The 27,830-nt window shown below is 40.6% G+C and overlaps 1 protein-coding gene across 2 annotated transcripts in view; it reads right to left on the reverse strand.

The window, feature by feature from the left end:
• Positions 1-27,830, reverse strand: part of CPLX2 (complexin 2) — a 357,329-nt gene that overhangs the window by 88,279 nt on the left and 241,220 nt on the right. The window contains exon 1 of one of the 2 annotated variants that reach the window (XM_073620542.1): positions 12,958-13,191. The exons of the other annotated variant lie outside the window; for it this stretch is intronic. The gene's annotated coding sequence lies outside the window, so the exon portion shown is untranslated. Of the gene's footprint in view, positions 1-12,957; positions 13,192-27,830 lie in introns of those variants that run through there. 2 annotated transcript variants of the gene reach the window in all.

The raw sequence follows: 27,830 nt of genomic DNA on the forward strand, positions 1-27,830 counted from the left end.
TGGGTCCATCAGAACATCTTCTTCGGGAACACATATCTCTCCCCTGTGAAACTCTCACCCATTTCGGGTGACTAATCAACAATCGGAAGTGTCAGTTGCAGCCAACCCAAGTATCACGGAGTGCAATTCAACACAGTCCAGGGCATGTGTTTCTTCCCGAGAGAAAGATTCAGGAGATTCAAGTCCGAACGAGAGAAGTAATGGCCAGACCTTGTCTGATAGCGAGGGAGTGCATGCGGTTTCTCGGTGTACTATCCACCACGATTCCAGTAGTTCTGTGGTCCAGGTGTGGAGAAGGAGATTTCAATTAAATTTCCTGCTCCAATGGGATCGCCTCTCCCTTAGTCCGAAATCCGGTGTGTTTCTGTTCACTGGTTCTGGAGCGATTCAGGTGAAAATTTTTACCTGAATTCACACCTGTACTGGACTAAAAAACACACAGGTCCTTTTTCAAAACTGCACTGCAGCCGCTCCACACATGTGTAAACCAAACAGAGCAAGTGGTTTTATGTATGGTATTGAAATATGTATCACTGTCCATATTCACATCAATTGTACTTTCAACACTATCTATCCTGTGTGTTCTTTTTAACTTTTTCAAATAAAATGTACTCTTTTTAACAAATATTGTTGTTACTTTAAGACACAAGGAGATCTGGCTTTAAAGTCCCACTAGAGGAAAGTTTTCCGTAATGTTTTTGGGCCAATACGATTATTTAATTGTGGAATGGATGCCTGAACTAAACTATCAATGATGGTGTTAAAGAAGAATTCTAGTTTTGTTTTTTTTTTTGCATAGTTACATTGGTTCAGCTTGGACCACTATAACCATGCATATACCTTACCTGTGGAATACATCTAGAAGCTGGAAATTACTGTAGCAGACACCACTACTACAGCAGTGATCTCCACTAGCCTCCAGGCCCTGATTTCTCAATGAATGCATCAAGTGTTCTCTGATTGGATAAGATGGAGAAGTGGGACAGTGACACTGTAAATGCAAAGCATTCTACGTAACTATTAAAACATTCCATACCTGGAATATTTCTTTAAGAGGGATTTTTTACATAGTAAGGCTAAACTGGCAACCACCTTTCCAGAACTGTTGTTTTGTCCCTTTCTGGACCACCAATGTTGGAAATATATCAGAATATAATAGTAGCTTGAGTTTGAACATTACATACCCTTTTACCATGCTGTATTCATGGTAATGTGTACATACAACTACACAAACACTCACACACTTCTATGTAAACAAAAGTTTTCCAGGATGCTCAGCAAACCTTTCAATATCATATTGGTCATTTTTTAAATGGATTTCTAATTTTCCAGTAAATTGTGTTTGCTGTCTAGAAATCTTCTACATATGAGTAAATTTTCTGCATTCTTCAGGAATGTTTGCCGTTTAATGATAAGCAAGTCTATTTCATTTCAGTTTAGATGAAATCCCCTAGTCACTGGCAGTAGAAACTCATTTCCTGCTGCTGAGAGACACAGTTTCCAACACAAGACTTTGATATCTGCATCAAGCAGCTCAGCATTCGGGGGAGCAGCATTTACTGTATCACAGGACCAGTTAATAAGGGTGGAAGCAGATAATAATTTTTTCCCAAAATATTCTGTTACTGCTTAAAGAGCAAGGAACAAGGGAGATGAAAAAAATACATATTTCATAATGCATTAAATGACATACAACAAATGGAGATGCCATTAATCATTAAAGTACAGTGAGTCTTGCCAGGTTTTGCACCTAAAGACTTTTTTGAGACTGGGCAGGTGACCTTTATGTACATATCCCTGAGGCAATACATAGAAATGGGTGATAAGCACTATTCCTTAGCCTTGCACACTATATGGTGCACATTTTTAAGAAAGCTTCTGTGCCATTGAAAGATTTGTCACATTCATAAAGCACATTCACCTCCATGTTTGCTTGATGAAGTCACTGCTCACCTAACATCTTAATTTATGTTTCTTCAATGGAAAATCTAGTCAGAGTATTATTGACTTTATTTATATAATAAATAATGCTATACTTAATGGTATTTTCAATGTGTGTTTTTTTATTGCTTTTGTCTATTATTCACAATTCTTTCCATATGGAGACCAGCTCTGTTTCATCCCACTGGGTTGGCACATTAATCACGGTAAGTTTAATGCCCTGCATGTAGGTTTTAGCTTAAAGTGGACCTGAACTCAAAAAATTAAAACTTTCTATTTTATAGGGCAGCTAAGGACAAACCTCACCCAGAACTAGGATCCAGCTTTAAAAACCTAGGTACCAGCACAACTCAACCTGCACATGACTATATAGCAAGCAAAACATATGTTCTGTTAATTATGAATAGCCTTTATTTTAAGAGAAAAAACTTAAAGCGGTTGTAAACTGTAGGTGATTAAAAAACAAAAATTCCCTGCAAGGCAATGTCATAATGTGCTAGTATGCATCGTATACTAGCACATTATGATAGACTTACCTGAGAACGAAGCCCTCCCATGCCGCAATGTTACTGCTGAAACAGCTGACATCTTCCCCCATCTTCCTTCCAGGTTTGCTGCCTCCAGCTACATGAGTGGCAGGGGACGCGATGACGCATGCACGCAGGAGCCGCCGTTTCCAGCACGGGCTTTGAAGGTCCGGCACTGTAAGCTGGACCTTCAGAGTGCATGCGCTGATGATGTCATCAGCTGCATGCACTCTGAATATCTCCTAAAGTATTTCCAAGTTTAGAGGATATTCACAGTACCTACAGGTAAGCCTTATTATAGGCTTGCCTGTAGGTACAAGTAGTAGTACGGAGTTTACTACCACTTTAAGGTGCTCACATGTTTCAATGAAAATATTTTATTTTTATTTTTTAAATACTGATCAGATCTATACTAACATTTTTGCTTTTCCTTTTAAAGGTAAAGTGTATATAAACCCTGTTGAAGATTCACAATGCTAAGCTACTGTCTCATAATTAGCAGAAGGGTTGTCAACTTGCCATGTGCACTCTTTCAGTTGACCGTTGGGATGCCTATCTGATGGACCTGATAAGTAGCACAACAGTCAATTGAAGGAATGTACATGGCAAGCTGGCAATGCTACTGCTAATTGTGAAATAGCAGCCATGTGCTTTCTGCCTTAAAGAGGAAGTTTTGTTACTGAAAGGATCTCCACGCAAAGAACTTCATAAACACGTTCACAAAAAAAAAAACTTACTTAAGAAAACTGTACACAGTAAAAATATTATTCCAAATAAATTGAGAAATAGATCATAGGTTTATATACACTTTAAAGGAAATCAAAATATTGAGAGAGCTTGGGGGATTTTTCATAGTATACTGTGCCTCGTAAATTCAAACAAATGTTTCTATATTTGATCTTTCACGTTTCTGGATAACCAAATGAAAACCTCAAAGAATGTATTGGAAAGCAATTGATTTGCATGAGTTTTAGGTCTCAGTGCCAAAGGAATCTAAAGCAGTATCATAGAAATAACATTATAGGAAATGTGATCAAATGTTCTGATCTTAAAAAATAAATATAAAAAATAAAACATAATCAAGTAACACATCCTGCGAAGTCACATCCTTTTACATGGAGCAGAGTCCTTGAGCAGATCTCCTGCTGAATCAGAGTCAAATAGGATGGAAGTTTCTTGTCATCCGTGCCCATTCAGTTTTTATGGGTGGCCAGATGTAAATGGACTCCTCTTTCCATTTGCATCAGGCAACCTCTGATCTTGTCCACAAAAATGGTAAAGGATGCAGATCTATTCCAGAGAAAGGCGAATGTAAATGGACACAAGTCCATTTACATATACCTGTTCATAGGGCTACATGGACCTTTTGATCAGGTCCACCTGAAAAACTGACAGGTGAACCTGATTGGAATGCCTGTGTGAAAGGGCCCATAAGAGATATGCATATAAAGCAGCACGCAGTGGAATTCTGGAATCTTATAGAGTCACTGACCGACATAACTGTTGCCCTGCATGCATTACTAAACTATATAGCTAATAAATATTAAATATATGCAAACAATAAATGTAGGGCGCAGATCACTTTGTATAGAAGACTAATAACCAGTTGTAAACCTTGAAAGAAAGGACAGCAGGACTACTGTAAAACAGTTTTTCCAATGTCAGTGCTGGTAGGCACCTCTCTGTACACTCGCACAACACTCTTATAGGTAGGTGCATGGCCACTATCAACCAGAGGGTTGAGAGAGAGAAGCTTGGAGCCCCTCATCATACCAATACATCAGGAAGAAGTATTAGCACTGATTGCTGTACAGTAGTAGCGGGATTGTGCACACAGATAGCCTCTCTTTGCTCAGCACATTGCTAACCTAAGGAAGGACAAGTCACTGGGGGATGACACACCAATGGAATGCAAGCTGTAGCCAATTGCTGGGGAGCACTCTGACCCAGGAAGGCATTGCATACGAGTCACACAGAGGTCTGATGTGGGAGCCTATTCAGTGATATGGCCACTGTTATTAGAGGAGGGAGTCTTTAGTGGCAGTGATGGGCTTCAGGGCCATCCTCCCCACTGACAATAGCACTTAATGACCCAGTCACCAAAGAGGTTTTATCAATTTCCATGGCAACGTGGTAACAGGGCATTGCTGAGCTGCATTATCTATTGCCTAAATAATACCCTGAAACTATACAATTTTATTTCCTGAGGTGACTGTGCCTAGGTAGCAGCATACGATAATCTAAGGCACTCTGCTTCTGACTGCTAGTTTCATGAGAGCTAGAGTAAAGTTAGGTGATGTCACTACTATGCTGCTCAGTATTTGCCATATTGGAAATGGAGCTGTATCTAAGGAGCTGTACTGAATGCATCTCCCTGCTTCTGATTCATTATTTCTTTGGATCTGTGCTTTATCAACTTCTTCTGCTACTTTTTAAACATTCCTCCACCAGATATAAGATCACCAATCATCCAGTGGGTAGCTTTTGCATGAATAAACAGCTCTTACATGAGGAAACAAAGCCGTGCCTCTAGAAAGCTGGCCACCTCCACACAGATACACAGTTCAGAACAAGTCATAGTAAGTCAATTTTTAGGAAACATTCTGCTGCCTGCAGGCAATGCCACCTGCTTGCCTTTTTCTGGGTATGGCTTCCACAATTCAGGTCTGCATGAAAATTTGTATGTCTGCATATGTTCCTACATCAAGCATGCAGGCTCATATAACTTCTGCAAAGAGTGGGAGTGAGTGCCAATGTGAATGTAGATTAGCTTTATTTTTCTATTAGCATGTATTGAAATTACTTAAGGCCAAGGCATTCACTTGTGTGCTTTTTTATTATTTAAATATGGTTATTTGATACAAAGGTGAAACAGGTGTTACATGCATTCCAAGGTACACTTATCACGCAATGTACAAAGAGATGCATTCAAAAAGCCTGCAGATTTAAATACAAAATCAACAAATGTGGCTATATATTGAAAAGTAATCAAATATTCCTAAATTATATATTCAAAAGAACAGCTAGCAAACTGATTGGAATCCACAAAATTGGTTAAGTCTTATCTGCTCTTTCTAATTTATAATAATCAAGGCAGGGAGGGGGTCCAGTATGTAGCTATAAGTTACTACCTATGGAGGTTTATTAGGCACCCAGAATGATTGATAGGTACTTTTTAACAAAATGCTACTAACATTAAAAGCTCAGCACTCCCAAATATATAGCTTAGTGTAGACTGGTAGACTGAGTTAAGCCCTGCATTCTTCTATTTTACATACTCTAGCAGAAATATCTTCCAATTATTTCCAAATCTGCAACTGCCCACCCTAGTGTTTTGGTTGTTTCCACCTTTGCTTGTTCCAGCAGTTCCTTTTGCATTCTCCAAGACAAAAAACTGATGAAAAAAAAACACTTGTAATAGGCACTACAGGTGTGTAGATCCAGAATATCAAGTGTAGATGTATATATCACTAATACAGTCCCCATATTATGGATTTTGGTGCAACAGACACAATAAGGGACTCTATAAGGTGATACAAAGTGTAATAGAAATGTGGCAATATTGTTGTCCATAATAATTGATCAAATATAATTTTTCACTGATCTGAAAGTAGTAATATGCAATATAACAGATTTTTCACCACCATTAATCTTTGCTATGCTTTATTGACAAGACCTGTAAATGAATTATCACAGAACCCTACAAAAGTAGCTGAACAAAACAGCATGTCTTTTCACTCCCTAGTACACCATCTGCAGTATTTGTTCACTGTGTCAATATTTGTGACAGAAAACATTAGAAAACAATGGACTCTATGCAAAAGGTAGGATCACTGCATTCGCTTTTATACTTGGTTTTTCATACAGTCCTGAATCCTGGCAAGTGCTAGTGACAAACCAATGTGATCAAAAGGAGCTGTCCATTCAGCACTCAGGAGAATGTAGAAAACACAGAAAGCTTTATCAAAGCTCCAAGAACGAAGTGAATGTTAGATTAAGTAAATAACTTGCATACTAGATTAATGCAAGTGAAGCTTTGAAAAAGTGCATTGTTTACAAATTAATATGCTGACGGTGAACACAAAAAACTAGATATTAGAAAAGCTGAATGATTATGTGAGAGTACTTACACATACATATGCTTTATAAACAAGTAATCCCCAATTTACATAAGGTAGATGTTCTGTAAGTCTTTATGTAAGAGCTGATATGCATTCAGTGGCAGGCCAACTCCATCAGAGTATAAGCATACAGAAAAGGTAAGTGCACATACCTACCAAAAGTTGTAATAGCCAATTATTGTTTATGGTAGGCCCAGCTCATGAGCTGCGATTTTAAAAGACATAAACACTACTGGAGCAATTAGCAGGCCAGGGTATGAGGACATGGCTCTGTGATCATCAGAAGAGGTCTGTACATGGTTGGGGTTGGGAGTGGGACAACATTAAAATAGGGAGCCGATTACATGGCCTGCATTTTATGGCTCATTTCTAAATGCAGGATGCTCTGCTGAGTTAAATGATTGGAGGAGAGTCAGTCAAATGAATTTGATGGGCCACATCACAACTGGCCTTTCTTCAACATTTTTATTTTGCTTTTTTTAACTAATTTATTTTAATAGTACACTAGCAGAGCACCACTGTGCTTTTTTAAAAAGGCAGTATGAACAGTAAAAAGCTGTACCACTGCTTTTTAAAATGGATCACTTAGTGTGAAAATGTGCATACACTTTAACCTTCACATTATATATTATTATTATTTTATTAAGGAACAGAAAAATGGGTGGGAAAAACAGCCAAAACTGTCCAAAATGTGTTTTACTGCATAGTTAATCCATTTGAAAACAGACTCATCCCTTAAGTACAACTAAAAAGACAAAATAAATTGAAAACATTGCATTCTCAGAGCCCTAAACTCACAGTGGATCTAGGGAAAGGCAAAAAAAAAAAAAAAAACCCGCTATACATTGGGGTCCAATTTTCTCCATGCAGGTATATTTTGTGCATTGAAAAACACATTTAGCCCTCTGCTCTAGCAATCTACTCATCTGGTTTGAACTTACACCTGTGGAAAACTAGTCCTCATTTTGTGCAGCTCTTACTGTAAAGAAGTCTTCCTGTATCTGAAAAACCTCTTTATCTCTAGTGGCAAGGCAAAGTCTATCACATTTATGTGAAATACAACTCTTGTCACTGGAGAATTTTTTTTCCTGCCTCTTAGGTCATCCATACCCCTTATTTATGTAGATGCCTTCCTTTGTACTCATTCCATTTTCAGAACATACTTTTTTGTAAAATAGATTAGGGAGAAGTATAATGAACAATCAAAATGATCTGTTCAAATTTAAAAATGTAATTTAAGGACCAATATCATTAAAAATATTGTATTTTGATAACTTCGTGGGGTTAACATATATAATGATAGTAATTAGTGCATGATTATTTCACATGGCTTTATTTATATTTTCTCCACATTTATATACATGCCAAGTGATGGTGAAAGGGTTGGAGCAAGCTATAACATCGCCAAGGGTTACAGTGGTAAACTTTCCTTTTGGGTGATGCTGAGGGTGTTTCAACAAAAACATAGGCAATTTTTAATAAAAAGTGACTGTTGTATGCCCTCCAAGCATTGGTATAGTTAGTTCCAACCCCTGTCTGTCAGCTTCAGTTGCATGTGAACGTGGGAAAAATATAAATGAAGAAGTAATAAACGTGAAAAAAAAAAAAACCCCAAAGAATTATTATACTGGATACTATCACCATGTATTATTATTATTAACAACATTATCATATAACCACTGTTATCAGAATACAATATTTTGCGTGATCCTTTAACCACTTCCCACCTGGCCTATAGCAGAATGACAGCCGGGCGGTGGTTCCATTATCCTGATTATGACATCTTGCAGGATAACAGCCAGCGCGTGTCAATCGGTGGTCCAGCGTGTCAGTCTGACGCAACACTGATCTCGGTAAAGAACGTCTGACGGGACTCTTTACCACGTGATCAGCCGTGTCCAGCTGAATCCTATCAGTGCAGATCAGTGCCGCCTATCAGTGCCCATCAGTGCTTAATACCAGTGCAACCTACCAGTGCCCATCAGTGCCGCCTATCAGTGTCCATCAGTGCTGCATATTAGTACCCATCATCAGTGCCCATCAGTGCCACCTCATCAGTGCCACCTCATTGGTGCCACCTCATCAGTGCCCATCAGTGCCCATCAGTGCAGCCTCATCAGTGCCCATCAGTGAAGGAGAAAACTTACTTAGTTACAAAATTTTATAACAGAAAAAAAGAAAAACGTTTCTTTTCTTCAAAAATTACGGTCTATTTTTATTTGTGTCCCAAAAAAATAAAAACCCCAGCAGTGATCAAATACCACCAAAAGAAAGCTCTATTTGTGGGAACAAATGATAAAAAAATTGTTTGGGTACAGTGTCGCATGACTGCCAAATTGTCATTCAAAGTGCGACAGCGCTGAAAGCTGAAAATTGGCCTGGGCAGGAATTGGGGAATGTGCCTGGTATCGAAGTGATTAAACAACCTATGTGTGTTTATCGGAAGAAATGTTAAGTTATGTAGAGTAAAACAACAGGGTAGTTTCATGATTAAACAGATCTCTCAAATTTCCTCTGTAATCAAAACAATCAGAGGAATCAGAGAGAATAGCTTTCAGACAATATTAGATGCAGCTGAGTTTAGATTGAAATTCTCCATACATATATGATGATACATTTGTGTGGTTGACTGATGTCTTCAAAATCAATATGCTCTTTGTTCAAAAAGTTTTTGGCCTGGATTAATTAATAAAATGTATTGGTTATCGTATAGACTGCCATTTACAGACTGAGCAGCAGACATCCTGCTTGATAGGGGTAGGGAGGATTTCAAGTTTATCACATCTGACATTTTCATTTACCATGTACTCTTATGCCTTTTCTGTATTCCTTGTATACATACCGTGTGTATATTGAACCTTCATAGGTCTTTGACTATGCAGGCAGAGGTTCATCTAAAATGATGTGGACTCTGTAGCAGATATAATGTATATAGTATCTAATTTTGGAATAGCTTTTTTTAAAATAACTTATGTTTGTTAGATGAAATGAAATGGGTCAATAATCAAAAGATATAAATGGATTTATATAAATGGACCACTAATACATTTTATGGAGGAGTAGTTAAAGGTTTCAGGCATTTATAAGAATTAGAATACCCAAGAAAAACCTAACAGTGAAAAACCTAGAGATATTTTTCAACTTATAATTGACCTAGTGTTCAGTGACACTAACTGACACTAATGCTGGCTATACAGTATTTTCTTATTTTACATGCAATGTAAGATCGCAGAGAACTACAAGCTGCAAAGCCAAAGTACAAACATACAATTTATATCACTTTCTTTACAATCTACAAACACGTTATTGTTATGTTTTGTCCTTATATAAATTCATCTTTAAAGTATCTTGGTCATTTAAGTTAACAACTGAGACTAAACAGAATGTGGGAGTGCATCTCATGTAAAGCATGCTTAATACCCTCACTTACTGAAACCTTGAAATGAATTGCACTCAGAGTATCAACATCAATAGTATTTGCTATTTGAATTCCTTTTTCTATTTCATGCACCTATATTTGCCTCTACAACTCTACAAGCAGACTAAAATTTCCAGCAAGACTGACAAGGGTTGAGAAAATCTATAATACTACCAGAGGTGCCAACAACTGTCACATTTTATTTATTTGGGTTAAAACTGAACCTAACTTTGAAAGAGGTGCAGAAGCTCCTATAATGTGCAAATATGCACAAAATACTTTCACATCATGGCAGACTTACCTCTGAGTTTGCCCTCCTCCAACTTGCTTTCATTGCTCTGTTGCTTTCATCTTCTCTGGCTCTTCTTATGGCCCAGCATCTTTTTCATTTGCCCCCTGGGCTGTCACTGATGATGGAAATCCTGTGCATGTGTACTACAGGTACATCATCCTTACATATGGATCCTATGTTAAAAGTGTACACTGTGCTGTGCATGCACAGTATAAAAAATCATAGACTAAAAAATACTTTGGCAGAAAAAAGTGTTTTCTACCAAAGTCAAAATTCTTCCTCTCAATTTTATTCCAACTTTTTCCACTTTAAAGCCCATTTTACTTACCTGATGCTCTGATCCCCCAGCAGCTGGCATGCTCCTCTACTCCCCTGTGCTCCAGCACTGGACTGTTCCTCAGCATCCTCAAGTCCAATACAAGGCAATGGACTCTGAACTGAACTTGATGATGTCAGAGGACCCGCACCTGTACATAAGTGAGAGGAGGCTGCAAGGACCAGTCTTACAGCCTGGAATGAGTGGAGGATCCAGTAAGTAAAACTGCCTTTTGCACTCCCTTAGACCTAAGCAAACATTTAGCCCTACCCACTACAATGGAGCATTATTCCTTTCCCTGGAGTTGAGCTTTAAATCTTTCTAAACTAATTGAAACTGTTATGTCAATCGCTCAAGCTCCCTGGATAGTGTCAAAGTTTTTCCCAAATGTTGTCAATTTTGCTGGGTTGCTTGGTCTGTACAGATGGATAGTAAATATAAAGACTTGGACAATTAAAAAAAGAGCTACAACAATACACACAGTAACCCCATAAATTTTTGATGATTCAATCATTTTCCTTAATAGTGATCCCTTGAGGTAAATTGTAAATCTCTTAAAGCCCAACTCCAGGAAAACTAAAAGGTCTTCACTGGCTGTTAGGAAGCCCCAGCACTTGAGGGGTTAACTGCTCCTTTAGTCTAGAAGATGGTAAGAGCACTCTTACTTACCTTCCCCTTGCTCCCCTCGCAGATGATGCTCCCCAATGCTCTGGTAGTGTACTGTCTCTCAGCTTCCTCACATCCAGTGCAGGGCTATGAACCAAGCAATGGTCTTGATGACATCAGAGGACTTTAGACTGCTGGAGCATGGGGGAGAAGAAGCTGGGACTAGTCTAAAACCACAGAGATGCAGGGTAAGTAAAACTGCTTTCCCGGTGCCCTAAACTAAACAAGCAGTTAACCCTCGCAGTGCAGTCACAAACTAACTTTATGAATAAGACTTTTAATTTTCCTGGAGACCAGCTTTCAGTGTAGCTCTAAATGTTGCATTATCGTCCGAACATTCTAGGACATCCTTTATCAAACAGGGTTCATCCAGCGCTTGCTAGAGGTTCCTTGAGCAATTTCTGCATTTTTGATAAGTAACTTCTGGCATTAATGATCTTTTTAGCTATCTGTAAGGGAGGACCTCAAAAGAACATTCTTGCCAGAGATCATGTCATGTACCTCTAATGCACTATTGGCTAATTATTACCAGGGGCTCTCTGACACCAGAATGAGATTTCAAGGGTTCCTCTATGTTAAAAAGGATAAGAAAGGCTTACTACTTGCCCTGCTTGGGAACCTCTTCAGATTGCTCCTGTTGCATATGGGGAGCATATTTCTGATCCATTCATTCTACTGCTATCCCTGCCTGGGCATTCTTCAGATCCCCCCTGCTGTATATAGGGGAGCTGTCCATTGAGCCCCCCTCTGCGCCATTCATTCTACCACTAGCACAGCCTGGGAACTTCTTCAGATGCCTCCTGCTGTATATATAGAGCTGTCCATTCAGCACCACTTCACTCCATTCATTCTACTACTAGCTCTGCCTGTAAACTTCTTCAGATTGCTCCTGTTGCATATAGGGAGCTGTCCATTCAGCACCATTCTGCTCTATTCATTCTACTGCTATCCCTGCCTGGGAACTTCTTCAGATCCCCTTGTATATAGGGAGCTGTCTATTCAGCACCACTCAGCTCCATTCATTCTACTACTAGCCCTGCCTGAGAACTTCTTCAGATTTAGGGAGCTGTCCATTCAGCACCACTCTGCTCCATTCATTCTCCTGCTGCTATCCCTGCCTGGAAACTTCTTCAGGTCCCCTTGCTGCATATAGGGAGCTGACCATTCAGCACCACTTTACCCCATTCATTCTACTGCTATCCCTGCCTGGAAACTTCTTCCGGTCCCCTTGCTGCATATAGGGAGCTGTCCATTCAGCACCACTTTACCCCATTCATTCTACTGCTATCCCTGCCTGGAAACTTCTTCAGGTCCCCTTGCTGCATATAGGGAGCTGTCCATTCAGCACCACTTTACCCCATTCATTCTACTGCTATCCCTGCCTGGGAACTTCTTCAGACCCCCCCCCCCCTGTATATAGGGAGCTGTCCATTCAGCACCACTCTGCTCCATTCATTATATTGATATCCCTGCCTGGGAACTTCTTCAGACCCCCCCCCCCCCCTGTATATAGGGAGCTGTCCATTCAGCACCACTCTGCTCCATTCATTATATTGATATCCCTGCCTGGGAACTTCTTCAGATCGCCCAGTTGTCTATAGGGAGCTGTCCATTCAGCACCATTCATCCCCCAGCCAGCACATCCGTAGCATTGCCTGTATGGACGGATGACTAACCTGTAGGTGTAGGAGCTCAGTGTCTGTCCCCGTTCCCCAGCCGTGTTGTGATCTGTACGGAGAGGAGGAGGATGAGGAATGTGCTTGTGTTCCCCTGGATGATGATAATGATGATGATGATGGTTCCTCCTCTCTAGTCACTCCCGACTGACGTGTTGTCTCCCCTCCTCCTCCGTCTCTCCCACTCCCTCCCCGAGCAGCGCAAATCCCAACTAGTCTTTGCTCCGCATTGATTGATAATGATCAGCTGGCTCTCAGCCTCGTTCAGCAGCCACTCGACTGTATAGGAAGGCGCCTCCCATTACAGCTAAACAAATCTTCTGAAGAGGTGGGGGGGGGGGGGGCTGGATGGTGCTGAATGATGTGGGGTGGGGGGGGGGGGGGTGACCTTGCATTTTGACAACAAGCTGTAAAGGCTGGGTCCCCCGGATGACAACCCCCATTTGACCTTCTTGTAAAGATCTTAATGAGATACTTCATTATTTCTGTCAACTTTGCTTCATTGGGCAGCGTAATATTAATCATGCCTGACTACAAAGAGCGACTTCACCCTTGCCAAACTCATCCCTGGTAGCAGGCAGAGAGGGTTCATGAATTAGTCATGCTGAGCAGGCTAGTGCTCTCCTAGTGCGGGTATTGCAGATACGGGAGCTTTGTCATGGGCTCTTCCAGCGATAACACTGGTTATTATCAGAACAATGATTCACAAAGGCTGTGCATGTAGTAATGGTTGTGTACGGTGCAATCAGTCTAACATCCACTGACTACAGCAAACAAATATTACATTGGCTGCTCTGCTTTATTGCACATTATCATTGCTCTTAGCACTTCCTCGTAGAGCACTGTGCTCATTTAACCAGCTGTTGAGACACATTAGACATCTCCCAGTAAATAACGCTCATACTAAGACATTACATATACCTAATGTGCTAGCATAAATGAAATGAATATAGAAAGAAAATCTTTTTTTTTTTTTTTTTTTTTTTTTTTAGAAGCATATTTTACAGATGCATACTGAAAATTCAGGAAAAAAAATGCAATCAAATGTTGCAAATTCATAACAATGAACACAGGGATTTCTGTACTGATTTTATGGTGTGTACACAGCTCACATCATGGTTTAACCACTTCAGCTCTGGAAGGTTTACCGCCTTCATGACCAGGCCATTTTTTTGCAATATGGCACTGACAATTGCGCGGTCGCGCGACACTGTACACAAGTACAATTTATGTCCTTTTTTTCCCACAAATAGAGCTTTCTTTTGGTGCCATTTGATCACCTCTGTGGTTTTTATTTTTTGAGCTATAAACAAAAAAAGACTGACAACTTTGAAAAACAAAAACACAAAAAAACAATGGGGGTTATTTACGAAAGGCAAATCCGCTATGCACTACAAGTGCACTTGGAAGTGCACTGAAAGTAAACTTGGAAGTGCAGTCGCTGTAAATCTGAGGGGTAGATCTGAAATGAGGGGAAGCTCTGCTGATTTTATCATCCAATCATGTGCAAGCTAAAATGCTGTTTTTTATTTTCCTTGCATGTCCCCCTCCGATCTACAGTGACTGCACTTCTCAGTGCACTTTCAAGTGCACTTTGCAGTGCACTTGTAGTGCAAAGTGGATTTGCCTTTAGTAAATAACCCCCATTATGTCATCCAATAAAAAAAATAGAAAAAAATCTAATTTCTTCATCAGTTTAGCCCAAAATGTATTCTGCTACATATTTTTGAAAAAAAAAAACCCAATAAGCGTATATTGATTGGTTTGCACAAAAGTTATAGTGTCTACAAACTATGGGATATATTTATGGAATTTTTATTTATTTTTATTTGTTTATTAGTAATGGCAGTGATCAGCTACTTATAGCGGGACTCTGACATTGCGGTGGACAAATTGGACACTAAGGGGGTTATTTACGAAAGGTAAATCCACTTTGCACTATAATTGCAAACTACAAGTGCAAAGTGCACTTGAAATTGCACTGAAAGTGCACTTGGAAGTGCAGTCGCTGTGGATCCGAGGGGGACATGCAAGGAAAATAAAAAACAGCATTTTGGCTTGCAGATGATTGCATGATAAAATCAGCAGAACTTCCCCTCATTTCAGATCTACCCCTCAGATTTACAGCGACTGCACTTCCAAGTGCACTTTCAGTGCAATTTCAAGTGCACTTTGCACTTGTAGTTTGCACTTGTAGTGCAAAGTGGATTTGCCTTTAGTAAATAACCCCCTAAGTGACACTTTTTTTGGGTACCAGTGACACTAATGCAGTGATCTGTGCTAAAAAATATGCACTGTCACTGTACTATTGACACTGCCTGTAAAGGGGTTAACATCAGGGGTGATCAAAGGGTTAAATGCGTGCTTACTCGCTGTGTGGGAGGTGCTTGTACTATGAGAAGGCAGGGATCTATGTTCCTGCTTTGCAGGTACACAGGATCACTACCTTCCCTACTGACAGAACAGCAATCTGCCTTGTTTACATATAGGCAGATTGCCGTTCTGCTTCTATCACGAACAATCGGCAGGTCCTGGCAGACATTGAGCCCACTGGACCGCTGGTTGGCTCCGCTGTGTTCAATCAAAGCGGGAGCGGGTCGCCGGCAACGTGCGTGCGTGCCCCAGATCCAGAAGTGCAGGATTACGTACAGGTACGTGATTCTGCACAGGAGAGCCATTAGACAGGAGTATACGGTCCACAAGTGGTTAAAGAGGAAACAAATAAAGTTTACTAATAATAAACTAATTAAATTAAATTTGTAAGCCACAATACAATACATTTTTGTTTGTGAGTTTAAAGTGAACCTGCAGTTATTTTTTTAAACTTTCTTTCTATTTAATGTTCTGCCCTTGCTGTGTTAACTTTGGAAAGTAAATAGTTTAATTGGTGCCAGTAAATACCTTATTTGCCTTACCTCTGGTTTCTGTGCTTGTAATTTACATAGGCGAGTGATGTGGTGTAGTGCATTCACGCTGACTCCCGGGACTGAGTTGTTAGGTATCCCAGGAGTGTTTGCTAGCAGGGAAGGAGGGGCAGGGAGAGTGAAAGAGGGCTGTGGGAAAGGGCCAGATGAGGGTGGAGATCTGCGGGGATCCATTCATCCGTGCCTTTCCAAGTTATATGAGTGAAGCTCGGAAGCCCTTTTACTGCACATGTGCAAAATTTCACTTGGCTGGCGAGGTGGAGAAACACAGACTATTGCCAGAATACTGTGGCTGGGGATTAATTTGTATGAAAATGATGCAGTTTTACATGGAAAAAGTAGCTTTAAAATAACATTAAATCCTAATTAAGCTGTAAAATGTTAAAACGCCATTTTGTTGTATTTTTTCTTGATTCTGTATGTTTGACTGCAGTACCTCTTTAATTACTTTCAGTCCGGGCCAATTTTGACATTCCTCTCTTACATGCAAAAACATAATTTTATGCTGGAAAACTACTTAGAATCCCCAAACATTATATTTTTTTTAAGCCTTAGGGAATAAAATGGGAGCTGTTGCATATTTTCATGTCAGAGGATATTTGTGCAGTGGCTTTTGAAACCCAATTTTACACTTTAATGACTTTTAATGTACAAAAACACAACAATACTACCCAATTGTTTTGTAAAGTATTAAAGAAGATCCTTGGTATAGATACCAAACATGTCACACTTTAAAGTACTTTCTGACCGCACAGTGCAAATATACTGCTGCAGGGTGGCTGCTCTGTGCTGGATTACGTATCTGATTCCTGGCTGTTATGTGATTTGTTACAGTACAAACTGTTCAGTGGGTACTAACCAATGATTGATCGCCGGCACCCACTGATCAGCTCCATCATTCAGGGAAGGGAGCTCTGTGTTGTAAATAACACAGAGATCCAAATGCTGACAGGCCATCTTTCTGTTTTTTTATTCCCTGCAAAGTAGGGGAAAAGCAGCAAGATTGCTTAGTAAAAGCAGCACATAAAAAATACAGTAAACATTGTTAGACACACATTTAACCCTTTGATCACCTCTAGATGTTAACTCCTTCCCAGCTAGTGACATTGGTACAGTGACAGTGTATAGTATTAGCACTGATCACTGTATTAATGCCACTATTGATATCAGTGTCAGTTAGTCAGTTAGTGTGCCCCCCAGCCAGCATCAGCTAGTGTTAGATTGCCCACCATACTACCACAGTCCCACTATAAGTCATTGATCACTGCCATTACTAGTATAAGAATAAATTTAAAACATTCCAGTATCTATACCAGATGCTATAACTTTCAAGAAAACCAAATAATATACACATATTGGGATTTTTTTTTAACAAAGACATGTAGCAGAATAAATTTGGCTTAAATTCATGAAGAAATTCGATTTTTTAAAATTTGTATTGCATATGTTTTATAGCAGAAAATAAAAAAATATATATTTTTTTCCAAATTTTGTCTTCTTTCATTTAAATTACAAGAAATGAAAAATCTCAGTGGTGATCAAATAACACCAAAAGAAAGCTTGTGTGAAAAAAATGATAAAAATTGAATTAGCGTACAGTGCTCTGCATGACTGCGCAATTGCCAGTTAAATTAGCACAGTGCGAATAGCAAAAAATGCTCTGGTCATGAAGCAGTCATGAAGAAGGTAAAATCTTCCAGAGGGAAAGTGGTTTAATTTCTTCCCACCCGGGCAATGTACATAAACAGCCAGGTGGAATCTTTGCCGTTCTTAGTGGACATAACCGTACGTCCCTCAGAACGGGAGCCCGATCGTGGTCACGAGGCCAAGCAGCAGCATGATCCTGTAATGGCAGTGTTCACAGGACACAGCCAAGACATGAGATATGGGATATGGGTGCTGTGATTGGTCCTCCGGATCACGTGACGGCTGTGTCCTATCACAGCCGTTACAGGGTAAACAGAGACATTGGTCCTCCGGATCATGTGACGGCTGTGTCCTATCACAGCCATTACAGGGTAAACAGAGACTCTGTAACAGTTCTCCCTGCTAAGCTCAATTAGAGCACAGGGCAGGGGGAGTGGGGGAATCTGCAGTCTCTGTGACAGCTCTGTGTGTAAGGATGATTTTACACACAGAACTGTCACAGATCCCCACACATAGTACACCAAGCACACTGTCCTTGTCAGTGTCCCCATAAAACAACTGTACCAGTGCACAAAAACATCACATCTGTACCAGTACCCAAAACATCTGTCACAGTGCCCCATCACATCTGTACCAGTGCACAAAATATGTGTCAAAGTGTCCCATCACATCTGTACCAGTGTCCGTCAGTTGGACGATCATCATCTATCAAAGTGTACAAGTGCAAAAAAAATCTGTCAGTGTTCCAGTATCCCACTAATAAATAAATAAAACATTTAAAGTTCCCCGCCCCCCAGTGCTCGCCTGCAAAGGCAAATGCATACGTTGGTCCCACATGCATGTGTAAACATTGACATGTGAGGTATCGCCACAAACATCAGAGCGAGAGCAATAATTCTAGTACCAGACCTTCTGTGTAACTCTAAACTGGTAACCAGTAGCTTATAAAGCCTCGCCTATGGCACCATTTCACAAGCGTGCACAATTTTAAAGCGTGACATGTTTGGTATCTAACACCATATTTTACCAAAAATGTGGGTATTATATTGTCTCTGTGTGCACTGAAATTCATTAAAATGTATTTATGCATTAGTGTGTAAAATTGCGTTAAAAAACTGCTGTGCAAATACCGTGTGGCAGAAAAATCAGCAAAACCCACCATTTTATTCTCTAGGGCCTCTGCAGCAAAAAATATAATTTTTAGGGGTTCTACATCATTTTCTAGCAAAATACAAATTTTTACTTGTAAACAACGAGTGTCAGAATAAGGTTTGGTCTTAAAGTTGATAATGCCTGAAGTATTTCTTTGATGTTGCTCTTCTCTATGTGGCCAGGCTGTGAAAAGGTCTCACACATGTGGTATCGTCAAACTCAGGATGAGTAGCAGAATGTGTTTTAGGGTGTAGTTGCAAGTATGACTATGCCAAGTGTGAGAAATAACTTATTAAGTTAATATGACATTTTTCTGAAAAAAAATATTTAATTTCTTCATTTTCTAAAGAATTGTGGGAAAAAAATTACAACTTCAAAAAAATCGCCATGCCTCTTACTAAATACCTTGTACTGTCTACTTTCCAAAAAGGGGTAATTTGGGGAATATTTGTGCTGTCTTGGCATGTTAAGGCCCCCAAAAAAATAGATTTCATTACATCAGTATATGCCATCAGTACAGCCAGCTTCACACTGAGCCGCGTTAGTGCCAAAGTGCCTCTCAATTTAGTGATACTTTAGCTCTGTTTAAGAGCTGCTTTTTGGTGCTAGTGGGGTGCTTTTAACCCCCACTAGCGGCCGAAGAAAGGGTTAAACATGCCCGTGTTATGGCACTTTTGAATCGCTTTTCAGGTGCTTTGGAAGCGCTGTCCATTCATTTCAACGGGCAGAGCATTTTGGGAGCGCTGTATACAACGCTCCCAAACCGCCCCAAAGATGCTGCTTGCAGGACTTTTCCCTGATGTCCAGCAAGTGGACTGCCCCAGTGTGAAAAGTCACAGTGAAATGAATGGGAGGCGGTTTTCAGGCGTTATTTAGAGGCTATTTCTAGCGCTAAAAAGCCTGAAAACCGCCACAGTGTGAAGCTGGCCTACATCAGGTGTGATCAATTTTCAGTGATTGGTACCATAGCTTGTAGACTCTATAACTTTCACACAGACCAAATAATATACACTGATTTGAGTTATTTTTACCAAAGAAATTTTCATTCGGGTACCAATTTGAATGACCGCGTAATTGTCATTCAAAGTGTGACAGCTCTGAAAGCTGAAAATTGGCCTGAGTAGGAAGGGGGAGAAAGTGTCCAGTATTGAGGTGGTTAAATTGTGCCTGCCCGTTGAATGGCGCCTAACTAAGGTAGCTATAAATCTCCATAGGTGACACTTTACATGTTACCAGTTTAGAGTTACAAATTAGGTCTGTCACTAAACCTATTTCCCTCACTCTGACGTTCGCGGCACATGTGGTGGGATTGCCATTTCCATTATTTTAAATTGTATTATTTATTTTATTTAAAAAATTATACTGGATCTTAATTTTTGGGGGGAATTCTTTTGTTGCTATCAGAAGGGATGAACAACATCCCTTGTGCTAGCATGGGCATTGACATGTCCTCTTTCTAGAGAAAACTCTCCTTTGCCCTCCAAAGCATCTGATCAATCCAACAATAGTTCCTGCCACAGGAACTGGATTACATCAATTGTATCCTTAATGGGCTCCCAGAAAGCACAGCAGAGCCCAAAAAAGGGCGGCTGTAGTGGGAGGGGAGTCCGACCCCCTTCTGCCACCTGTAAAACAAATCCAGCAGCTCTGTAGCTGCCAGGATTACTTTTACATTGAAGGGAATCACCAACCCAAGGTTAAACAGGATTCCCCAAATCTTCAGCAAAACAAACTGGGGCAGATTCACTCATCCCTATTTGCTAGAATGAATGTGAAGAATAAATGTATACCAGGCAAACGCAACAAACTGTGAACAGCTGTTGAATCACACAAGTACAGTAGTTGTAGAATTTTTTTGTTTCCCAGTATGTGAGTCTGCTGACAAAAGCTTGCCATTGTGCTGAATTTAAATGTATACACAATTTTGGCACTAGGACAGTTAACTATCACGTTTTCATTTAATATAAATAAAACAAAATAAAAACAGCATTTTTTCACCCTCTAGAGCTAACCATGCCAGCACACCAGGTATTCAGATGGGTATATGTGGAGAAAAATTACCATGCAGTCACTGACAATATTACCCCTTTAAGTAGAATCTTTATGTATTTGCAATAAAGAAACTTACGTTGGTGCTAAAATCCTTGTCTTACGTCTTTATATAATATAGTTTAGATTGTTAGTTAATCCTTGCTCTGGTACCTTGGCCAACAATGCTGACCAACTCTGTGTTAATGATTTATTATGCCTTACAAGGAAACACTTCACATTACCCCTGCCCCAAGTCATTTTTAGGTGATCTATTATGCCTCAGTTACTGTTTCTCACATAAAATCCCATCTCACATTTCACAGCAATGTCAGGTGACTTTTAGTGGTCGAAAACCGGATCCCAAGGTCAATGGGTTACAGATCAATAATGTGTGACCTTTGACTTTTAATAAATGTTAGTGATTTCAGATATTTCTGTTTTTCTCTAACCTACTGTCTCCTGAGGGATTCATGCATTCACAGTTCTGGAAGAGCTGCCTTCAAATTCAATTGTCTGCATATTCAAACAGGGCTAGCAGTAAATGCTATTTACAAAGTTTACATTTTACAGCCCTGGTGTACACTAAAATTGAGAGAAAGCTTGAGTAACACTGTAGCACTCCAGCCACATTTTTTTGTGTGGAGTTGTGATGGATCAATTTGCAGCCAGGTGTGTACTGATGCTTGGAAGTTCAGTGGAGAGACTCACCTTTGACAGGCTAGGCTCTTGAAACAAGCCCAGCTTTTATGCCAGGTATATATTTCTATGGAAAATTAATTAGAGGGCAGATATGGTATTTGTTTTTCCAACTTACTCTAGCAGGTGCTACATAGAAACATATGTACAATTCTTTTTGGCATTTAACACCTTGGCCTTAAGTTCAGGTCTTGATTACATGGCCAACTCTGGAAGATGTTAGGGCCCCATCATTATTGTGAGAAAAAAAAGCATGCACATTATGGCCAAATTAATTATTCACATGCTCCAAACCTATTATTTATTGTGTATAATAAAAAACAGGTGCATGCACTGTATACAGCAGTTTTTAAACTAGCATATTTCTTTTAACAATGTTGATCAAAGAAAACTGAAGAGTATTTTCAAGTATAAACTACACTCTTTCTAGTACCCCTATACAAAGAAAATATGTTTTGTTTTTTGTTTTTTTAGATAGAAATGAGCAGATCCTATAAAATTCTCTCTTCCACTGCTCTGCCAAATCTGACCTGCAATTTGCTCTGGGGCATCAGATATGTGGCTTATTGGACCATGAAAACAGATTGTAAGGGGGTTCTAGTTCCCTAGCATACTCCCCTCACTTTCTTTTTTTTTTTTTTTTTTTTTTTAGTTTTTCAGTACTTCATACATAAATAACAAAAGACAACCAACCCCATACAATGGGGGGAGACATTGAGATATTATTACAAAAATTCCTGCAACTCTAGAGCTTATGTCATATATACTCCCCCCAGTTTAAACCCACCCCTCCCCACCCCAGCCCCTGTAGCTTCCCTCTCGTCTTTTTTAGTCTTGGCGAAATCTTATGTTCAAAATCTCGTCCTACAACGTGATTACTTCAATATAGCGCTCGGATTTTTTAAATTTGGTCCAACAATCCCATTTACACCCTTGTATATTTTGGTCCCTTCCTAGGTAAACTCCTGCCTCAACTTGCTCCAGGAAATATATTTCGATAACTCTCGCCACCCACTCCCCTATCCTGGGCGCTTCTTGCTCCTTCCATTTCTTTGGAATAGTATTTTTAGCTGAATTTAATAATACCGGCACTATTGAGGTTTTATACCCTCTCTTTCCCCCTTCCAACCTATGGAACAAACATTCCCAGGGGTCAAGGGGGATCGTCTTCCCCGTTATTTCTTCAATTATCCTGGTCACTTCTTGCCAAAAGATTTTTATTTTTGGGCATTCCCACCACAAGTGTGACATGGTTCCTGGGGACGCGCAACCTCTCCAGCAGTTTGGGGACCTATCTGGTGAAAATTTACAAACTCTGGCCGGGGTCATATACCACCTAGTGAAACACTTGTAGTTGCTCTCTCTGGTTTTTGTGTCAACTGCCGTTCCATGCGTCGCCTCCAAGATGCACCTTACTTTCTCATTATCACCATATGCTCCCAACTCCTCCCTCCATTTCCTAATAAACGAAGGTACCTCCAACCCCCTTTCTCTCACCAAAATTTTATAGATTTCTGAAATTTTGCCCTTCTTCAACTCTTTGCAAAATAGTTTCTCAATCGATCTATAATCTGCTTCCTCCCTTAATGGTCCAGGGAGGCTCGCAATAAAGTGTGCAAGCTGGCCATATCTCCACCCGTTTAAAATCCAACCCCCCTCTTGTGCTGCTATTTCATGAAAAGTGCAAATTTTTCCCCGTTTAATAATACCCCTTACTTGTGCCTCTTTATCCAATATCCAATTACCCCCCACTTTCTCCATCCCCGGAGGGAAGAGCAAGTTCTCTTTTAGGAACATTAAGGGGGAATTGTATTCCCATTTCTTATTTATGTGTAACTGATCACAAGTTTTAAATGTGAAGTGTGTAATATAATGTGTATCCTTACCCAACCCCCTGAAGTGTGGGGGGGTTCCAAATCAAGTGATTTTTTTTTTTGAAAAAAAATTTTATTGAGGTTTGCATAGTATAAACAAGTACATTGCAGTAATCTCATAGCATGTTAGCTTGTATACATACAAATAGATGCATTTGACTGAGCATATATAAGGCGAGAGCAAAACAAATCCATCTTGGAATAATGGGGAGGGGGGGGGGAAGGGGGATCTGCCAAGCGGATCACTGCTTATGAAAGACTAAGAACTGACCAAGCTAATACCCATAATGATGGGTGCATAACAGTACATCACAATACAACCTCAGGAGTGGAAGCATAGTATAGACAACAATATCTTATAAAGATGCATTACGTTCAAGTAGTGTCAATGTAGACTGTGGGAGTAACCAGTGTCAGAGATATGAGGGACATGGAAGTCAAGGGGCTGTGATGGTTTTGTGGCGAATTGTGGCATATGTAAGCTGGGGGGGTCCTTCTGAGCGGGGTACTTAATTTTAAGGTTGCCCAGAGAATTTGAGATATCTCTTTTCAGGTACCAGTCCGTGTATCGGAATGGGCGCATGACATCTTGCAGAGCCGTCTGAGTGAATGTGGCTTCTATATATTTGCGCTACCTCATGAAGAAGCGCGAAGTAGAGCGAAAGTTGAGTGAAATGGTGTCGAGCCTTTCCATGTAGAAAAGTGCCATCATGGCTTTTTCAACTTCGGGTAATGTAGGTGGCGTTGGTATAATCCAATGGTTCATTATCGTTCTGCGGGCTACTAGAAGGAGTAGTTGTGCCCATTGGGGAATATTCGTAGGTCCTCTGGTTGTTGGAGGATCTGTTTGGGGCGTGTATCCAAATAGGCATAATAGTTGATCCCTTGGGATTTGTGCTTTATTGATCCTGTCAATGTGATCTAAGACAGAGTTCCAAAATGTGGTTATGGCTGTGCAGTCCCAAAGACGATGCAACAGGGTGGGGCGTGGTACCGAACACCAGGGGCATTTCATTTGACTTGGATTGTCTTTGGTGAAGTAAAAAGGGTAGTATGCTCTATGTATAATTTTGAATTGGGTTTCCCGCCACGTTTCAGATATTGTTAGTTTGCGGACTTGTCTGTATCCTTCAAGTATTTTTTCTGACAATTCATCATCTCCTAGGATAACAGACCATTTATGAAATGGTTTGAGGTGGTATTTTGCAGATTGATGTTGGATGAGGTAGGAGTAGAGATTGGTGATGGAATAATCATTTTGCTGTAATACTGTGTCTATGAAGGATTTCTGGAGGGGATCAGATTTGGGTCCATAGCAAGACTTCAAATAGTCGATTAATTGAGAATAAAAGAATACATGTTTTGCTGGTAGGGAGAATTCGCTAGCCAACGACCGGAAAGGTTTGAAGCGCCCCGAGGTGCCCTGGTATATAGAGACTACTTTCGTGAGGCCATTGGATCTCCATTGATCAAACGCTTTGTGCATCGTGGATGGGAGAAACATAGGGTTTCCTTGAATGATTAAGTGCCTTGAAATGTTTGAGGGAAGTCCCAGTAGTTTTCGTACTTCTCTCCAGGCAATTACAGTGTCTCTGATAAGTGTATTGGATTTGAGGTGGGGTGAGAGAGCGTTGAGGTTAGAATGAAGGATAGCTGATAATGTGTGAGGTGAGGTCATGGCAGCTTCAAGAGAGGTATTGCAATATTTCGACTTTCCATTCAGCCAATCCAAACCTTGTCGAAGCAAACACGACAGATTATAAAAACGTAAATTGGGCAGACCCGCCCCACCCTCGGACTTCGGGAGACATAGTTTTTGTAGCGCGATACGTGGTTTTTTGCGAGACCAAATAAAAGTAATTAATGCTTTATGTATTTTCTGTACATCTGAATGTTTTAATAATAAAGGTATGGTCTGCATTGGGTAGAGCAGGCGCGCAAACGACACCATTTTGAATAGGTGACATCTCCCAAAGAGCGAGAGGGGGAGGGCCGCCCAAGCTTCCAACTCCTGCACAATCTTAGTTATCAGAGGTGGGTAGTTAAGTACATAGAGAGAGGAGGGTTCACGTCCTATGTGTATGCCTAGATATGTGATATATCGGGTTGTCACTGTAAATGGTGATAGATGTTTCCATTTAGTTGCCAACCGTGGGTGTAGTGGTAGGATCTCGCTTTTATCAAGGTTAATTCTAAAGCCCGAGCTTAGTTGAAAAGCCGCAAATAGTTCACGCAGTTTTTCAAAGTCTGAAAGAGGATTAGTGGAAAACAACAGTATGTCATCTGCGAATAATGCGGATCTGAGAACCTGGTCTCCTATTGTGATTCCGCTGACCCCATCTTGTGCGTTTAGTAGTCTGGAAAGTGGTTCTATGGCCAAGTTGAAAAGTAAGGGGGAGAGTGGGCATCCCTGTCTTGTTCCCTTAGTCAGGGGAATCGAGGCCGACATGAAGTCAGGAGTGACAAGTCGAGCTGTCGGGGAAGCATACATTTGTTGAAGGAAACTCAAGATAGGGCCCGTGAAACCGAATTGTTGTAGTACTCGAAATAGCCAGGACAAACTAACGTTGTCGAAAGCCTTTTCGGCATCTAGTGATATAATAGCGACATCTTGGTCTGGATGAGTTGTAGCGTAATGTAACGCCATTAGTACTTTTCGTATATTTAAAGTGGCAGAACGACCCGTAACAAATCCCGATTGAGCTGGGTGTAACAATGAAGGGAGAAGATGTGCTAAGCGCGACGCAACAATTTTAGAGAGGATTTTGACATCTACGTTTATGAGGGATATTGGGCGATAGGAACCTGGCAGTTGGGGGTCTTTTCCTTTTTTAGCTATTAGTTTAATGTGGGCTTGTGTCCCTGTAGGGAGATAAGGCCCCCCATCCCACATGGCTGCATATACGTGCTTTAGGGTGTCTGGGATGAAGTCTTTGGTCATTTTATAAAATTCAGCTGTGTATCCGTCGGGACCCGGGGCTTTATTAGATGACATATTTTTGATCGTGCGTCGGATATCGTCGGTTGTGATAGGTGCATTAAGTGCCTCTAGCTGTGCAGTTTGAAGTCTGGGTAGATGTACTTTAGACAGGAGGGCTTCCGTAATGGCTGGATCCGTCTGGTCGGCAGCATATAAATCTGTGTAGTATTTACTGATTATGTTACTGATTTCATCAGTAGACGTAGTTATGGATCCATCCGCATTTCTCAAAGTAGAGATGCGGGTGGGTCATCTCGCTCCTGCACACAGTTTGGCCAGTAGCTTGCCAGCTTTGTTGCCATACCTGTGGAAATGTATTTTAGAGTATGCCAACCTAGCCGCCTCCTGATGTTCTGCCCAAAGATCAAACGTGCACTTAGCTTGTCTCCATGTTCGGATATTATCAGGCGTACGATTTAAAGTTAAGCAGTCATGAGCTGTGCGTAGCGCTTCACTAGCTTGCCGGTATTGTTGTTTAGAGTGTTTTTTGAATTGTGTGGTATATGAAATGATCGTCCCCCTGAGGAAAGCTTTGCCAGCTTCCCAAAAGAGATTAGGTTCGGTAATATGAGCTCCATTGGTGGAGACATAATCGTTCCATGCCGTGGTTAGTGTGTGTTGAAAATCCTGGTTGTCCATCAAGTAGGATGGAAAGCGCCATATGGGCGAAGGAGTTGAAGGTGCCATCTGTGTCATGTGTATAGATATAGGGCTATGATCTGATATCCTAGCTTCTAAGATCTCTGGTTCGCATAGGGTGTTGATTAGTGCAGGGGAGGCAAAGAAGTAGTCGATGCGCGAAAAGGAGTTGTGTGGGGGTGAGAAAAAAGTGTACTCCCTGTCTGTCGGGTGGTACAGACGCCAGACATCCGCATATTGCATGGAAGCAATAGCTTGTGCCAGTAGAGTAGAGTCAGGCGCTTGTGATGTGGGATTATGTGTTCGGTGGGTGGAATCTTTTGTGCGGTCTGCTAGTGTAGACATGACTGAGTTAAAATCTCCACCCACTAAGTGTAGTGTTTCAGGAGCGGAGAGTATCCATTGCACCATGTCTTGGAAGAAGGAGGTGTCTGGCGAGTTAGGAGCATAGATGTTAGTGATAGCCACTTGTTTGTTGCCTATTGTCAGGTGTATGGTCATTTTGCGGCCTGATGAGTCAATCCTAACGTCTCTTAATGTGTGTTTTAGGTTTTTATGTATCAGTATGGCCACACCTGCTTTGCGGCCTATTGCAGGCGATCCATATACCATACCCACCCATAATTTACGTAAGCGGGTTAGATCGTCTGCAGACAGGTGCGTTTCCTGCAGCAGGGCCACATCTGTCTGAAGACGTTTCAGATGTCTAAGTATAGCCATTCGCTTACATGGAGAGCGGAGTCCCTTGACATTCCATGAAGTGAACTTTAAGTGGTTCTCACCAGTTGAAGAGGCCATGTCTGATGTTGAGGAGTGTATTGGGTTGAGGAGATGGAATAAAATCTCCAATCAGACAGTGCATCTGCAATCTGAAGGTGATCTAAGTTTCCTGAGGTTATAAGTATTGAACAGGTGATTACATTTGATAAG

The sequence above is a fragment of the Aquarana catesbeiana genome, linkage group LG03, assembly GCF_042186555.1.
Source record: "Aquarana catesbeiana isolate 2022-GZ linkage group LG03, ASM4218655v1, whole genome shotgun sequence".
Taxonomy (NCBI): Eukaryota; Metazoa; Chordata; class Amphibia; order Anura; family Ranidae; genus Aquarana; species Aquarana catesbeiana.